Source organism: Neopsephotus bourkii, unplaced genomic scaffold (genome assembly GCF_033783945.1).
Source record: "Neopsephotus bourkii isolate Nb327-2 ecotype Australia unplaced genomic scaffold, CSIRO-AGI_Nbou_v1 NB_768, whole genome shotgun sequence".
NCBI lineage: Eukaryota > Metazoa > Chordata > Aves > Psittaciformes > Psittacidae > Neopsephotus > Neopsephotus bourkii.
Window position 1 is genome coordinate 3,282,135 of NW_026901264.1, and position 15,463 is coordinate 3,297,597.

General features: G+C 40.4%; 1 long non-coding RNA gene across 2 annotated transcripts; it reads left to right on the forward strand.

Moving 5' to 3' along the window:
• The first annotated feature begins 865 nt into the window (after nucleotides 1-865).
• On the forward strand, nucleotides 866-15,259 carry LOC133213077 (uncharacterized). 2 transcript variants are annotated; one of them, XR_009725686.1, is made up of 4 exons: nucleotides 866-1,101; nucleotides 10,912-11,024; nucleotides 12,407-12,531; nucleotides 14,979-15,259. It is a non-coding gene; the product is annotated as an uncharacterized LOC133213077 (long non-coding RNA). The 2 variants fall into 2 exon arrangements; XR_009725687.1 differs by lacking the exon at nucleotides 866-1,101 and having other exon boundaries at nucleotides 10,644-11,024.
• The last annotated feature ends 204 nt before the right edge of the window (nucleotides 15,260-15,463 follow it).

The window sequence follows — 15,463 nt, forward strand, 5'->3', positions numbered from 1 at the left end:
ACCCCATGTTGTCCACTACAGATGGCTTTTGGTCACTCCAGCAAAGGGGAGCATTTGGATGGGGTAAGCTCTGCGACTCCTAAGGTTCTTGCATGGTCATGGTCATGGGTCACATGTTCTATGAAAAGAAACCAGAAAGTAAAGGAGGAGGAGAAAGAATGTTTTTGCTTCTTTGTGTGTATATCATTATTAGTCTAATGTAGGAATGCATATGCCTCATCTTGTTGAGATGCAAAGCTCTCAAGACCTAGTGCCTTAGGAACAGTTAGTTGCCTGATGCAATACTTCAATGCTTTTCTCTTAGTAAATTCCCACCCTCCTCTTGCTACATAAAGCAGCACATTACAAGTGCTTTTAGATTGAAGGTAGTTTACTTATATTTGGTTTTCCTTGCTTTTGAATCAGTTTTAAAACAAAATAGATCCTTTTCTTCAGTGGCGCTCTCTGCTCCAATATTAAGATTTCACCTATCCTTCAAGGGTCTCATGCTATAGCTTGTTCCTTGCTGGTGTGAATAACAGTTCACCTTGATGTCTTGTGTACGCTCACCTACTTGAAAGTAGATATTGCAGAATGGTAGGTTTCTCTGCCTAGAGATACTGTAACAATTTTTAAAAAGAAAAGCAACTCATGAGCTGACCAAATGATGCCAACAATGTTGTACCACTATCAAAGAAAAGATTATCCATGTTAAGTGTCTAAAGAAGTGAAATCCTGGCCACAGAAATAATCAGAAAAGAGACGTGGCTTTTCACATGTGATCCTAAAATCAATCATCATCGAATCATACTTATCGAATACAATATGATTTTGTTTCAGGCAAATGTGGGCCACATTTCTTGCATTTCAGTTACAGTCACAGTAAACATGGCTTATGTCAGTCTGCCCTACTTCAGAATTTTTAGTGAGCAAGTGACTTGTGATCCTGTCATATCTACAGCGGGCATTAATTCCTAGTTATGTCATAACCAGCATCACTTTGCATATGAAACACTTTAATTGAAGTATCAGAGGTATGGTTCTGAAAAGGGCACTGAAACTGTTTCCGTCATCTGTCTACAAAGGACATGGATCTTCATGTGTCTCTCCCAGGAGAATGAGGTAAGTTGTACTACCTGGCATTCATTTCACCTTTCTAAAGAATTCATTTATTTGAAACATACATGATGAAAGCAGTGAATGGTTGTGCAGTTCTGGGGCTGCGCATCATGTAGTGGTATTTCATCACCAAGTAATTAAAGGAAAAAATCTGTTTAACATCAGAAAAACAACAGAAAATACTGGAGAGGGTGGGACGCTGTGAGGTTAGGTTTTACTTTCTTTTCTTTCCAAAAGGCTTAACTGTTGAAAGCTTTACTCTAGCCATGGGATCATACATTCATGCATATAGGCTTTCACTTCTGTATTTCTCGTTTGCTAGATAACAATGAATATCAGTTGAGGCAGAATGAAGGAAGCCATGTTCGTGGGAGGATTAATCCTCTTGCTTTGATTACAGCTGTAGAATCGATTCTGTCTAGTTTGAGGATTAATTTATCACTTTATGATGGGACATTGGTTGACACTTGTTTTCAGTGTGATTAATAGTTCCACTTGAAGATGATGACTAGGGGAAACCCTGCTTAGCTTCATACCTACTATTTTTAGAATAACCCGCATGATACAGAATTAAGGAAAATAATGATGGGTAAATTAATCCTTTATCACAGTATCACAGTATGTTAGAGATTGGAAGGGACCTCAAAAGATCATCTAGTCCAATCCCCCTGCCGGAGGAGGAACACCTAAATAAGGTTACACAGGAACGTGTCCAGGCGGGTTTTGAATGTCTCCAGAGAAGGAGACTCCACAACCTCCCTGGGCAGCCTGTTCCAGTGTTCCGTCACCCTCACTGAGAAGAAGTTTCTTCTCAAGTTTAAGTGGAACCTCTTGTGTTCCAGTTTGCACCCATTGCCCCTTGTCCTTTCATTGTTTGCCACTGAGAAGAGCCTGGCTCCATCCTCGTGACACTCCCCCTTTATATATTTATATGCACTAATAAGGTCACCCCTCAATCTTCTCTTCTCCAAACTATAGAGACCCAGCTCCCTCATTCTTTCCTCATAAGGGAGATGCTCCACTCCCTTAATCATCTTAGTTGCCCTGTGCTGGACTCTCTCCAGCAGGTCCCTGTCCTTCTTAAACTGAGGGGCCCAGAACTGGACACAATATTCCAGATGAGGTCTCACCAGGGCAGAGTAGAGGGGAAGGAGGACCTCTCTGGGCGTACTAACCACCCCCCTTCTAATACACCCCAGGATGCCATTGGCCTTCTTGGCCACAAGGGCACAATGTCGGCTCATGGTCACCCTGTCGTCCACCAGGACCCCCAGGTCCCTCTCCCCTACATTGCTCTCTAACAGGTCGTTCCCCAATCTATACTGGAGCCTGGGGTTGTTCCTGCCCAGATGCAGGACTCTACACTTTCCCTTGTTATATTTCATCAAGTTACTCCCTGCCTAACTCTCCAGCCTGTGCAGGTCTCGCTGAATGGCAGCACAGCCTTCTGGCGTGTCAGCCACTCCTCCCAGCTTAGTGTCATCAGCAAACTTGCTGATAGTACACTCAATTCCCTCATCTAAATCATTGATGAATATATTAAATAATACTGGTCCCAGTACCGACACTTGAGGCACTCCACTAGATACAGGCCTCCAACTAGACCCTGCCGCATAGACTACAACTCTCTGGCTTCTCTCCTTCAGCCAGTTCACAGTCCACCTCACTACCCAATCATCCAGACCACACTTCCTCAATTCAGCTGCAAGGATGCTGTGGGAGACTGTGTCAAACGCTTTGCTGAAGTCAAGGTAGACCACATCCACCGCTCTGCCATCATCCATCCACTGTGTTATTTCATACCTTTTGTAGGTATGACTTAACAAATATTGCTATTCTGAAGATTCTAGTCTTGTATCGAGAGGTTGGTACACGCCTAAAGCAAAATCTATCCTTGATGGTTTTATCTCAGAAAACTACAGTTCAAAATCATACAACATCTTTTGAGTTTGAGAAGAAACTTCTTTTCAGTTTATAAATGGAAAACAGAGACAATACTTTAGAGAGGACATTGGAATGTATAAGAATTTGTGTGGTAAAAGTCAAGGAATTTAAAACCGAAGAAAAACCCCTCACAAAACATTAAAGCTTCCAAGCACTAACACTGCTTGTCACTAGCAAAGAAGTGTATATTTTCCCTCAGTGGATCAATAACCATTCTTTAGTATCAGTCATGAGAGTGAGCAGTTTCACATCCCACTCCTGGGATGAAGCTAAACAGACTTTGCTGTTTCCTCTGATTTGTAGTTATTCAATATTATAAAGAACGTGGTCATAAAGAAATTTAATTTTATAAATTTAGGTTACAGTCGTGCTTACTTGGTCTCTCTAGAACACTCTAGAGAATCTCTTTATGATCAGTCTCAAAGAGAACCATGTCACTGGCTCTGTTTCATGTAATCATAGAATAGTTAGGATTAGAAACGACCTTAAGATCATCAAGTTCCAACCCTCTGCCATGGGCAGGGACACCTCACACTAAACCATGTCACCCAAGGCTCTGTCCAACCCAGCCTTGAACACCGCCAGGGATGGAGCATTCACAACCTCCTTGGGCAACCCAGCCAAGTGCCTTGATCCACCAAGTGACTTGTTCCAACGGTTCCATGTCCTTTTTATGTTGAGGACACCAGAACTGTACACAACACTCCAAATGAGGTCTCACAAGAGCTGAGTAGAGGGGCAGGATCACCTCCTTTGACCTGCTGGTCACGCTCCTTTTGATGCAGCCCAGGATACGGTTGGCTTTCTGGGCTGCGAGAGCACAGTGCTGGCTCATGTTCAGTTTCTCATTGACCAACACCCCCAAGTCCTTCTCCACAGGGCTGCTCTGAATCTCTTCTCCACCCAACCTATTGTTGTGACTGGGATTCCTCTGACCCGGGTGCGGGACCTTGCAATTGTCATGGTTAAGATTCATAAGGTTGGCATCGGCCCACCTCACAAGCCTGTCAGGGTTCCCCTGGATGGGGAACTCTTCTCACTGTCCTGAGGATCTCTAACTCGACCATCTCATGGTCGCTACAACCAAGGCTGCCCTGGAGCGTCACATTTCCAATGAGCCCTTCCCTGCCAGTGAGCACGAGGTCAAGCAGGGCACCTCTCCTTGTCAGCTCTTCTATTACTTGCAGAAGGAAGTTGTTTTCCACATAATTGAGGAACCTCCTGGATTGCTTGTGCCCGGCCATACCGTCATTCCAAGAGATGTCAGGGTGGTTGAAGTCACCCATGAGAATGAGGGCCTCTGAGTGTGAGGCTTTTCCTATCTGCCTATAGAGTGCTTCATCTGCAGATTCCTCTTGATCAGGCGGTCTATAACAGAACCCCACAGTAATGTCCTCCATAGCTATTCTCCCTTTGACCCTGACCCACAAGCTCTCTGTTAACTGATTATTTGTCCCCAGCCAGAGGTCCATACTCTCCAGCCTGTCCCTAACATAAATAGCAACTTCCCCTCCTCATCTGCTGGGCCTGTCTTTTCTAAAGAGGGTGTAAACTTCCATTCCAACACTCCAGTCACAGGAGCCATCCCACCATGTTTCTGTGATACCTATCATACCCCTGTAGATGTACACACATCTCTAATTCCTCATTTGTTCCCCATGCTACGGGCATTTGTATAGAGACATCTGGGCCGAGCTCCAAATGAAGCCAACTCATTGGCTAGAGTGGCTGGAATATCTCTGCATTGCTCCAAGCATTTATTACAGGTGCTGGCAACTGACTGGGTGTGTTGGGATGGAATGATGCCCCCCTCCCCCAATACATCTAGGTTGAAGCTTTCTTGACCAGCCTGGCAAGCTTCATACCAAAACTGCTCCCCCAGCCTCCAGTAGACCTGGCCTCACAAATCAAGTCCCATGTTATAAATACCCAACCCCCTGACTATGGTACCACTGTTCTAACCATTTATTAACCTGGCAAATCTGCCTGGCCTTTTTAAGGTCCTCCCCTTTATCCTGGAGAACTGCTGAAAGGACTATTTGAGCTCCAGAGCCCCTAACCACCTCTCCCAAGGCTCTCTAATCCTTCTTTATGTTCTCTGGGCTACTGCTATCCATATCACTAGCACCCACATGGATCACTAGAATTGGGTAATAGTCAGTGGGACTTACAAGAGCAGGCAGCCTCTCTGCAACATCCCTGATCCTTGCCCCTGGTAGGCAACACACCTCCCGTAAGACTGGGTCAGGCCGACAGACGGGTGCCTGTGTACCTTTCAAAGTAGAGTCCCCTACAACTATGACCTGTCGCTTTTTCCTGGATGCACCACCAGTGATCCTCTTTACTGCTGCATCAGCCAGTTGTTCATGTGGTGAGGTGTGCGTTTCCTCGTTAGCCCCTGCAGAACTGCAAAATGGTTCTGGCTGGGGACAACAGACTTAGGAGGAAGCCCCTTGCTTTTAATTGTCCTCTTCTTCCTTTATCTGTTGGGTTTCTTTGTTACTGTTTCCCGCTTCCTGGGTTAGCAGCCGCCTTCTTTCCTCCTTGAGCTACAGTGGACGCTTGAGGCCCCTGCACAGTTTGGGCCTGAAGCAAGCAGGCCTGCTTCCTCTCAGCTTCCCTGACATCCTGCAGCCTGTTAATAGCATCCCGCAGCTCAGCCCCTGCTGCAGGAGGACCTCCACCAGGGAGCACCGAGTGCAGCCCTGCCCATTGTGTACCTTCCCCTCACGAGGCCAGTGCAGGAACTCTCTACATTCAGAGCTTTGCACTGCAGCCTCCCCTCTCATCGGCTCTGTCTGGGTGCCTACACTGGCCACCACTGGGGCAGCCAGAGCATTGCTCCCAGGCCGGGCCCTGGTCATACGACGGGTGCTCACCATCCAGCTCCCGGGCCCGCAGAAGCTGCCGCGCCTCCCTCCTGGTCGCTCGCACTCCGTGGGGCAGATTTTACCCACTCAGGGCTGGTGCCGCCCCTCCTGGCTCCGCCCCCTGTGAGTCCCTGCTCGCGGGAGCTGAGCTGCCGGCTGCGGGGCAGTTCTGTCGAGGACTTGAGGCTCCCTCGGTGGCTCTGCTCTGGCCGCTCTGAGTTGAGGCTCCTGGACATTGAGCTTCGCCCCGCTCAGGTGTTGAAGGCGTCCTCTCTCGAGCTGCTCACCTCAGCAATTGACCCATGCACAGACACGTTGTACCACAGGCCATCACGTCTTAAGAAAATGTTTTGTAATTCCATGCAATTCCCTGGCAACCAGGTCACAGAATGGATCCTTCCCTGTGCAAATAAGGGTGACACATTAGAAAACAAAAAGCTTTTATATTACCTATTCCACAGTTTAACATACTAATTTCTAGTTAAGAGCAGGCCAAACATACTCTCTTTTGTAAGAGTATGAGATGGATTTTGATTGTTTCAGACTTTATGCTTCCTTTTCAATTTTGCATAAGAAGCTTCTGAACTAATCTCTCTATCCAACTGTATCTGTAAGCATACATGCATATTTTATATATGTAAATACATAAGCTTACATGTAAATATGAGTGTGTATGTAAATAAAAAATGCAGGAGCAGAATTTCATCCGTAGTCCAGTATTACCCTGAAATTTGTAACTAAGGAGTGTTCACTTTACCAAAATAACAAAGATCAAGGCAATGCGTTTCTATAAAAATAGAACACTGCATTCCTCTAATTTTCTTGTTGAAAAGCGATAAAAATGTTCAAGCCTATTTGTGCTTACACCGGGTCATTTTGTACAGTAGAAGGATCATTTTGCTAGAGTGAACATGCATATTTCATTAGATTTGATTTCTGTTTTAATCCTCAGGATGCATGAAAATAAGTTTCAATGCTTCCTTTCTTAAGAATCTTGTCTATTGTTAACCGTTTGGACTGCATTTTATATAGAGAGGATGATTTTTATTTACTCATACCTGTGAAGTTTGGCTTTGTCATTAATAACGAGCTATGAAAAGCTGAAACATAAGCTGGCAGCCCAGCTAAGGTGCATGTGTTACAAAGTGGTCAGACTTCTCTGACTGACTTTTCTATTCAAACATAAATTTCTTGTAGTATCAAAAGGAGGAAGCTCTGGCTGAGTCTTAGAACATTAAACTGAAGATAGACTGAGTTCTACGTCTCTGCCTGAGCTTGTGGCTTTGGGAAAGCTGTCTCACTTCTGTAAGTACTTCAGCATAAATGATATAATACGCTACTTCATACAATGTGAATATATCGGTATGGGATAAGGTAGTTTAATTTTTTAAGTCAGATCTTCAGATTTACAACATGTTATAGAAGCATGTGAAATACTTTTACTTTCCAATACAGTTGGAAAATACTTTCCAATACAGTTGGAAAAAAAAACATCAGATTTTATTTCTTAAAGAAATTGGTGGATTTTAGAAGAATCTCAAAGCAGTTAATAATAGCTAGAAATACCTGTTTTATTTGTGTGTCTTCTGTTTTGTGTATTTTAAGCATTCTTTTTTCTACGTAAAAAGTGTCTGTAAGAAAAATTCCCATTTTTTTTCTCCACTTAAAAACACACAAAACACCCCATTTCATGATGAAAATAGATAGTAAAGTCTGCATTAGCAGTCCTACTTGGTAGCTGTAGTTGGATTTTGTTTTGTGGCTCTTTTTAGATTTGACCAAGCAGTCAACTGCAGTTGGCACACTTGTGATTAAATACGTATTAAAATTCACTGCTATGCAAGAGTTACTGATTTATTCAAATGAATAGGTAAAAAACAAACACAAAACAATCAAAAAACCCACAAACCCTCAATTATTAGGCATGCCCAGAGACCACTGACTTGTTCTTTCAAAATATTCTGAAAGGTGTTATGAATCAAGACTGTACAAATCAATGATCCATAAATCGAACTTGATTCTACTGTAATATTTCAGTACATATTTTTTTGCCTTAATTCAAACCATGAAACAACTCATACCAAAAGTAAATCCAACATTTTCCTGACTGTCCTTAGCTGTGTTCTTCAACTGAAAATAATTTTTCCTTCCATTTCTGTAAATTATTTTCAAGTATGATAGTATTAGAGATCTATGTCAGTGCTTTCACTGTGGTTTGCACAGTAAAACAACACCGATTCAGGAAAGTAAGAAAGATAATTGGAATTTTGTTTTTCCAGAGCATGCTCAACATTGTGCTACAGCAATGATGTAGTAAACTCTTTGTTCTTTATAATGATTAATAGCTCAATTTTATAGATTTGGGTACTGTAATTAATGCTAATTGCAAGAGATTGGAATTTTGCATTGGTACTCAGTGACCAACCTATGTTGAACTAAATGAAGTAGACAAAAGAGACCATTCATGTGAAAACATTGTCAGAAATCTGCATAGTGGTGGTGATGAACTGTCTGATTATGTACAGATGCGGGAGGACACTTCATAGATGGTCAGAAAAAACATAGACGAAAATTAGCAAATCCAGCAGTTCAGGGCAGCTGTCTCTGTTTAGGAACCTACATAAACTATGGGTGCTATCATCTCCAAAATGCATGCATTGTATTAGCCTAGATTAGACTGGAGCTTGAGATCTGTCTGCCTGCACTCTTCTTAATAGTACAGCTCAAAATCTACGGTCTATTACTTAATACTACAGCCAAAAATCTAGGTTTTCTTACAGATGCTCAAGAAGCCTTTTAAGTGGAGAAAACCACATCCTTTGAATAAGACACATGAGAAAGTTTGCAAACAAGACTGTTTGCTGCTGGTATGTCTTCTCGTTTGCACTTGTCCTCAGCCCATCACTTTTCCATCATTATCTGGGCAATGTCCTCTGCAGCTCACCCAGAAAAGTGTTGTGGCAGCCAGGAGCCATGCTGTGTGCTGCTCCCTGTATGTTACAGCAGGCTGTTACTTTGGGTGCCCTGCAGACCAACTGCAAGCGCACTAGCTCACTTTCTACTCTTGCTTTCTCTCACCTGACACTATTTAAGGTTTGCCAAGCTCGCTTCTCTAGGAAAATAAGGGAAGTAAATTGATTAAACTCTGCATAATCTAGGATGGCATCAGAAATGGTGAACACAGACAAAATCCACTCTGGTGGACTGATCTGACCAGCCTGAGATTTCAAAGTGTAAATTTTCCAGTCTTGCAGATATGGCAGAAAAAACCCCAACAGCATACAGAAAGTGTATCTGTGCCATGTTTCCAGTCACTACTAAGGTATAGAGCTAGAAGGTCATTAATCTTTTTTTTTTTTAATTATTTTTAAGTCTAAAAGAGAGCTGAGCTCACACTGGACGTGAGTTAAATTGCCTGGCTGAGATTAAAGGAAATTTGTACCTGGGGTAGAAGTCCAAAGTGAAAATAACAATTTAAGTAGTTAAGACTGGGAGCTTCTAAAAACAGGGCCTTATAATTGGAAGTGTTGAATGCTTCTAAACCAGGCATTTCTTCCACTCTCAAGGACTGGAGATTCAGTTAACATCAGGTCTGCTCTTTCATTCACGCAGTCCTGACAGTTCACGTGGCATGTGAAAACAGATGAACAACATTCTAGATGTAATATTGGGCACAGGTGTATATGCACACATGTTGCAAACATACTGTCTTATTCTACACAGTGCTCAATTGGAGAGTATCTAACTAAAACTATATAACAGTAAGCAAATACATGGGAAGCTGGATATTTCTCATGTATTTGTCTCATTTGCAGCTGTAACTTAATAGGAATGCTTTTGATTACTGTGATGACAAGCAAGTAATATTCTGGCATATCAGTAAACACTCAGCTAAACATCTGTCTGTGTCAAACAGACACAGATACTTGTAGGATAAGGTGTTGCAATGTTGAGAAGGATTTCATTGTACACATCAGATAATATCCTCTCACTTTCTTCTTCCCATCTTTCTGTCTTTTCTACTGTCAACCTGTCAGCTGAAGTGTGGGTTTCAAGGATTATGTTGCTATTACATCCTGCTAGAGTGGGTGCTAACACAATACAGTGGTCACATCCCACTGACAAAAGACATTTTCTGCAAGTACATTCATTCATATTCCTCAGGTCACTGAACTTGGACAAGAGATTTGGCACTGATTGTGTTAGATGAGCATCTGACATCCTAGCTGAGGTATGTCAGGAACTGTTAGTGTTGAACCCATGTGATCTCAGGTGCCATGGCAGGCATACTTCGGAGCAAATACTGCTATGGCTCTTGCCTTGTAATTAAAGGCAATGTTAAACAGAATTGTATGTGGATAACAACAGTTTCCATGTTGTTCTTTTTGTGAAAGCCTTTAAAATTATACAGAGCATAACTGCCATGGTATTTATATAGCACCCATAATTTATATATAAAAGTTATATTGCTACATATGTCCACCCACGATCTACATTATATTTAAGCAGTATATTCTGTTATATTAAATATAAGTTATCCTTATATTGTGTGTAGTATCAAGAATTGTATTCTTTTATATATATGTATTTAATGATATATGTATTATGTAGATATGTAGATAGATACAGATATTTTAAAATTAGTTATAATGCAGCTGTTAAATAAGAAAAAACAAGTATGTGGTTTATTTATTTCATATTATTTAGGAAAACAAAAGCTAAGACTTCAGAACTATTTCAAAGCACCTAATTATTAGCGAGGACAAGTAAAGACCAACATTTGTCATGTCGTTTGATGATAAATTCTTTCATTTAGATGAGTGAATGAGTAAATACATCCCATTCTTACACATTACATTCAAACTCAGCTTGGTTCAATGAGAATAAACAGGGTAGGACACAAACCAGGAGCTGATATCTGAGCATCTTCTGAAATAATCATCTGAAATAACTATTTTCACTATGGAAAATAATCTTACATGTCCGATTACTGTTACAGCTATTGCAGAATCTCAAGGAAGAAATGAAGAAATCCTTTGAAATTCACCACTGAGATTTTGATCCTATACAGAGAAAAATGAATTAAGCTTCATTTCATGGTTAGTACTTCAGGTAACTATTAGGGAGAGTGGTAGTTCTTCAAACTGAAAGAAAACAACAAACCAGTTTGCAAATTTGGGGATGTTTTTAGTTATGCCCAGAATAAGTTGGTAGAAGCTCACAGTCTTATAACTTTTTGGAGTAGTAATGAAAATGAAGAAAACTTACTTTGCAGAGCAAGCAGTACCTTTAAAGGAAATAGCGTTCATGACAGTTATCCTGGATTTGGTGCTATGATAATTTTTATCCCCCAAAGGAGAAGATTCCCAATTCTCTGATTTCAGTAGAAACTTGAAGAGGATTTGGATAATTACATGTGGGCAAGAAAGTGGAGGCTTTACTGTTACAGATTAATATGTATGACTTTACATATTTTTAAAAACATTTAAACACCTTAGGTGTTTATATCACTGAATAAAAGAGTTTGGAGAACTTTAAGTACTAGGGAACCCTCCTTATTTCTCTATTTTTATTCATTATGGGTCATCAAAAACAGAACAGGAATTCCTGAGTATGTATTTCACTGCGTCTTACTAATACAAGCAGCAGAATGTTAAATCCGAACACAGACTAACTTAAAAGTTCAGTGTGAATTTGGCAGGTAGAATTTACCTGCTTTAATCAGGTTTCTAATTTAGGCTCCTAAATGTAACACAAATCAAATATGAGATTCCCACCTTGGCTATAATTCCTTATTAACTTAACTGTCATTTCCAAGACAGAATTTGTTAAGTAATGTTGATAAATAGAATTCATTAATACTCACAAAATAATCCTTGAACTGACCCCTTCTCATCTTAATTCCATTATGTCACTAATGAAGAGGACCAGATAGTTTTAATTAAAAAATGCTTCTTAATCAATGAATAGCACTAAGCTAAATAATGCCTTTTTTGCTCTGATAACATTTGTGATTGCTAATAATAAAACATGCATTACTTCTATTAATGTTAATGCACTCAAACATGTGGGCTTTAGGTGATGATAAAATGACCCATTTCTAAGGTTATTCATGTCAGAGTGAAGACATTATATGTTATTTCAGCAAACTCCTAACACTTGAAAAAAAATTCTGTGGTGTCATTGCTCTGCAGATGTGACAGGCAAAGACTCACTGCAAGTAATGAAATTATAGTGCTTTTACCTTTTCCAATGCAGATGAGATGACTGCCATCTGTAAGGAATTCCCCCATGGCCTAATGCTCAGCTAAATTTAGTGGTGCCAGCTGTGTCTTGTTCTCAGGGTATAATAACTTTAATATCATAGGTCTATCTTTGATGGGGCAAATGGTACTGCATCAGAAATGAAGCTTACATTGCAAGTTCTTGGTGCACGTATGACAACTCTAGATTATAACATCTGTTGAAATAAGTCTGCTTTTTTTACTTTGTAGGTCGGTCTGCATTTGCATCTTGCAGTACCCTGAAGGTGCTTTCTCACACCTTTCCATCTTTGTCTTCTGATGGACCTGAGCAATCAAAAAGGAGGTTGAAGCTGGGTTTATTTAATGCATAATACGTGAGATCTAATTTCTTATTAATCCTGAATGAAGACATAATGTATTTGTTGGAAATAATGCAGTCATTGCACAGATTGATACATCTGTCTCGTTCCCTTCCTCATTTCCTTCTCCCTCTTTCAAATACCATTTTAAGTAGGAAAAAAAAATGTGCTTAAAAAAGAAATTAACATCCCCCAGGAAACATAGTGGTTTGAATCATTATGTAGAGAAGAAGAATTCAATAGCTCAGAAAAGGCTGCCAGAGCAAAACCAAAAAAAAAATGCTGAGAAAATATTTTTAGTTCCCTGGGTTTGCAAAACTTTCAGAGATCTAAATTTTAGTTGCTGAGTAAGAACAGGAAAGGGAAGTCGATTTAGCCAATGACTCAAGAGAGATTCTCTTTTTTAATGGCTGTAATGCAAACGAATGAGATTGGATCCATTTTATTGAGTTGTTTCGCCTTTTATTTTCACAACTATAAGCAAAGAAAATAATTTGGACAGTGACTTGAGAAGAAGTATTTGTTTTGTCAGTTGGTATAGCTCTGCTCCTTCTAGCATTCAGCCAGGTAAGGAGAATGCTGCATCATGGCAACAAGGAAAAACTGTGTGTTGCTCATCTCATAGTAGTTGGTAATGGTGGTGTCAGCAGTTCAACACCCTTTTCAGAATATGCCGTTCTTAACAAGAACATTTTATTTGAAGTCTGCAAAATGGTTTATTCACTTGGGAGTCTGACAAGACATAGCATGAAAGATTCAACTACCCTTATAATTACATGACTGTAATGACAGATTAATTCATGGTGCCAAAGAGAGGGGGTTTGTATATTGCATCTTTCAGTATTAATCTATTTACCATATTCCACGAAGGTAGAAGGACTTTAGAAAAGAACTTTGAAACAGAAGTGTAGATACGTATAGGTAAGTTTATAGCCATGTTGCTATGGTGGGGGGTGTGTGTCTCTGTGTGTATATATACATATATATATATATAAATATGCTGACAGACCACCTCCCTGGCAAATACTTCTTATTCCCCACTATAGGACACAGGAGCCTTAGTCATATACTGAAAATTTATTTTGCTGCAGGTGGTACATAAACAAAATAAGAAAGAGGTGTCCCCACCACAAATGTGTTTTGCAAGATGGTGGTGGTTGCATATCTCTAGGCAGAATTAGACCTTTCAGCAGCCTTGTGAAGTCCAAATAAAATGGAAAAAGGATGTTTTGTCTTGGGGTTTTCCTGATTCCTTTTTCTTAAAGAAAGGGTGGACAATGCACTCACACTCAAAAAAAAAAAAAAAAAAAAAGAAAAAAAATGCACAGTGCTTGAGAGAGGAATCAGCTTTTTTACTGATTTTTGGGTTTGGGTCTTTTTTTGAGTTTTGAGTCGTTTTGTTTTTTTTTGCTGTTTTCAGCGATAAGACTTGGAAACTTTATGAAAAGTCTTGTGCAGGATACACCTGGGATGTGTTAGTTGGGAAGCAATAGGTTTGACCTGCCACAGTAATAGGCATGTTGTCAGTTGCACAGCAAAAATATAAATCTTGGGGAGTGTTCTGCATGAGGGGGGAATATAGAGAAAACAAGAAAAAAATCAAAACAAGAAATCCATCTCTGCATGTGGTGAAAAGAATGCTGCAGGTTTCTAGTCTGATGCTTATTATTGGTGTTCAAAGAGACACTAAAAACGTGTCAAAGTATGAGCAGTGTCTCCATATTCATTCTGCATGTTTGAAGAACATAGTTGGTGTTTTTTCCATGTTTCTCAATCTGCAAAAGAACCTTGAGGCGATTCCCACTGTCATTTCCAAGTACGTATGTACAGGAGAAGCAGCTCCCCTGCCATTTTTCAAGGTGGTTTTAGGCACACCCTGCTTCTTTCTTTATCTTTCATCACATGTTGTAGTCTGGAAGAGCTGTTTTAAATTGATCGCTGTCCTAGCATGTACCTCTCTGAATTAAAGGGTGGCTCAGCAGGTGCCCAGCACACATGGGGTGCCGGCTGTCTTCTGCTTTCCACCAGCCCTGTGCAGGGAAAGAGATTACCTGTGGAACCAGCCATGTGTTTTTGGGGGGTTAAGGCAGTGTGTAAGTCAGCTTGTGACTGATGTTACAATGAAATGTATTAGAAAATCAAACCTGATCATTCTGAGCACCAGGTTTCTCCTGTCACCTCTGACTGCATTGCTAGGCACACATCCTTTGTGCCATTTTGAGCAGAAAAAGGAAAAAAAGCCATGAAATCATAGGTTTCTGGGGAGGGAATAAAAGAAAAGACTTCCTCTCCACTCAATCTGTTTCTTTTAATTAAAAATGGTTTTAATGTAGGCAGAATAAAGCAGACACTGTATCCCTGCTATTGTTCTAACTGTCAAGGTTGAACAGCTCTAATGCATAATATCTGTAATATCTCATTAATTTAGGACTTGCATTTCTTGTTTTTCTCCTTTCTTTCAGTCTTGTTAATGACAGTCTCATCTATAGAAGCAAAGAATATTCTCAAATAATGGAAAGGAACATCTTTTTCATGTTAATCAAAGGAGTGGAAAAAGAATAGGAAATTGATGTGCTTTGCACATACCAGCCAGGAGGAAGAGTTTACAGGCAAGTGGGAATTCATACACTCTTTCTGATACAAGAGCTTTTATGTTTTGTGGCACTGAAAGGACCTGGAGTTTGTTCTTTCTATTCCCAAAAATGGCGTGTTAGGAGGGCTGCACTTGTCTTGCTTTACATGGGATTTATGCAACATTAATAATGGAGTTTTATCTTGTCAGCACTTCAGAGTCTATAGTGCTTGAGACTGAATGTTAAATGTTTTGTTCGGGTTTTTTGGTTGTTGGTTTTGGTTATTTTGGGTTTTTTTTTTGTGGTTTTTTTTTAAGAGTATCTGTGACAACTGCAGTAACAGCCCATCTTGATTATATATTGGGAAATAAGTA